The sequence below is a fragment of the Gadus morhua genome, chromosome 12, assembly GCF_902167405.1.
Source record: "Gadus morhua chromosome 12, gadMor3.0, whole genome shotgun sequence".
Taxonomy (NCBI): Eukaryota; Metazoa; Chordata; class Actinopteri; order Gadiformes; family Gadidae; genus Gadus; species Gadus morhua.
Genome location: NC_044059.1, coordinates 29,292,835 through 29,295,334, shown reverse-complemented (window position 1 = coordinate 29,295,334; position 2,500 = coordinate 29,292,835).

The window sequence follows — 2,500 nt, the reverse complement described above, 5'->3', positions numbered from 1 at the left end:
TGTGTGTGTGTGTGTGTGTGTGTGTGTGTGTGTGTGTGTGTTGGAGCAGCTCCTCTTCCTCCTCCTCTCACTCACCTTCTGCCGATGCACCAAAACAACAACTCATAAGCACCTCCACCCGGAGAGCGAGAACCACGCGGAGGTGGACGTTGTGTCATGGCGTGTGTTTTTCTGTGTGTGTGTCTGTGTGTGAATGGTCTTTGTTGTTGTGTTTGAGTGTGAGGGGAAGAATTTGTCTGACCTTTTCTATTTTTTTCATTGACCAACCACCGTAGCGCATCCCAATGCTTCCTGGCACACAGTGGATACTAAGTCCCTGTGGTGTGTGTGTGTGTGTGTGTGTGTGTGTGTGTGTGTGTGTGTGTGTGTGTGTGTGTGTGTGTGTGTGTGTGTGTGTGTGTGTGTGTGTGTGTGTGTGTGTGTGTGTGTGTGCGTATGTCTGTGTGCGTGTGTGTGTGTGTGTGTGTGTGTGTGTGTGCTCGTGCGTGTGCGTGTACATGTTTCAGTGTGACTGCCTGCGCAGTGGGATATGTCAGATTTGCGCTCATGCAGCAGTTGGAACGTTGCGCAAGCATAAAGCTGAACGAGGGAAAGCAAGTTAGTATTGAGCTGTGGGGGACAGGGGGGCTCCCCTCCCTGCCTCGAGCCCCCGCTGCCGTCTCACCAGCACTACACCGAGGTGCAGTGCTTCTGTACCTCCTCCCTCTATCCTTGTGGGACAGCCACCGAACTGTGGACTCGTGGCAGCAGTGTATCTGCATCTACATCTGCCTGGGCTGCATTAGCACCACTAGCATATTCATGAATCCTGGATTCAGCCATGAGTGAGTCTGACAGAAGTAGCCATGGTCAAAGTCCCAGCAAAAGCTTTTTCTATCCTTTATTAGTACCGAAGCGAATACGCAGCAAAAAACTGAATATTTGCCAAAGTGTCCCGTGAAGTCAACCCGATAGATTTATACGTTTAATACGCAGGGACAGTGCACGGTATGAATACTGCATCGGAGATTGTTGCAAGATAATTTAATCTGTAGTCCCTGGGCGGGGTTCCAAATTACACATGCCACAACAATTTCAACAAAGAAAAACATCCATGCATATTGCCTTTACAGAGCACGAGAACAATCAAATTGAGTGCGCTTCTGTGGTCTGATAATACACAAGCACAGACATTACTATTGCTTTAAGATGCAAGTTACATCGAATGTGAGGCTGTTAATACCATTTGTGTGTATTTAACATTGGTGTGTATTTGATGGTTTATTTGAGCAGCCCTTTTTTGTAAAAAGGGCGATGGTTGTCAGACAATTACAGTATAACACCATGGTGTGTTGCACATTCAATTAACAACATTGTTCACCGTTAAGATCATTCACGATGACGGCACTAGCTTCAACATTCTTTATCACAAAGTTTGCCTTGGTAGTAACCATGGTGATTAGACACCCCCCCTCTCAAGGTGTTTGATTTGGAATGACGCATCTCTAGTAACATCAGACTGTGCACACACACACACGCACGCACACACACACACACACACATGCAGACGTGCACACATATGTTTTTGTGTCTTATGTATAGCAGGGCTAATGCTGAGATGTTGCACGGTGGATTAACTTTGCAACTGTTTGCATGCTAGTATGTATCTGCCTGTGTGTGTGTGTGTGTGTGTGTGTGTGTGTGTGTGTGTGTGTGTGTGTGTGTGTGTGTGTGTGTGTGTGTGTGTGTGTGTGTGTGTGGGTGTGTGTCTGCTCTCTCAGTCGCTAAGCACCAGATTAAGAAAGAGTCTAGTGTCTGGCTAAGAGGCATAAACCTTGGTGATGCAGACTATATCTATGATTCCTTTCCGTGTCCCTGGATGATCCTACCACTTCTGACAGGGCAGGAGTGTTGCTTAGGTTTGGCCCTCGTTACAACTTTAAACATTCTCATTGATGTAATATTCATAGTTTGTTACTCAGAGTTTATTTCTCTTCCCATCAGCTCTCGCTCAGTGTTCTTCCCATAAATACGTTTGGTCAGCTCTCTTTTTAATTCTCCCTCCTCCCCTGTCCTCTTCTGGCCATCAGGTGTGTTGATCAATACCGGTATAGATCGGCGCGCTGGATATCATATTTATTATAGATGAGAGGGCAGAGCTAATGCTGGAGGTGAGTTGCGGCCTGAGCGGTGTGACCGACAGCGCTGGGCTTCCAGACGACTCCTCGGTCTCATGGAAACGTGGTGATGGTTGGATTGAGATCACTATATAGTAGGACGGTCCCTGAATGGATCCCTGTTCCTCTGATAGGCAGAACAGAAGGACTCATCGACAGACTCTGCTGCGTGTGAATTCACGTTGACCAGCCAATCGGATAGATTCATTTGAGAAAGGCATCTTCATAATTGGAGTCTGAGATGGGACCCACTCAACAACGGGCAAAACAGTTTTGAGCTATTTTCAATGGACTGGATTCAGCCGGAGAAATATTGGTGCATGGTTACATTGGAAATACTTCAG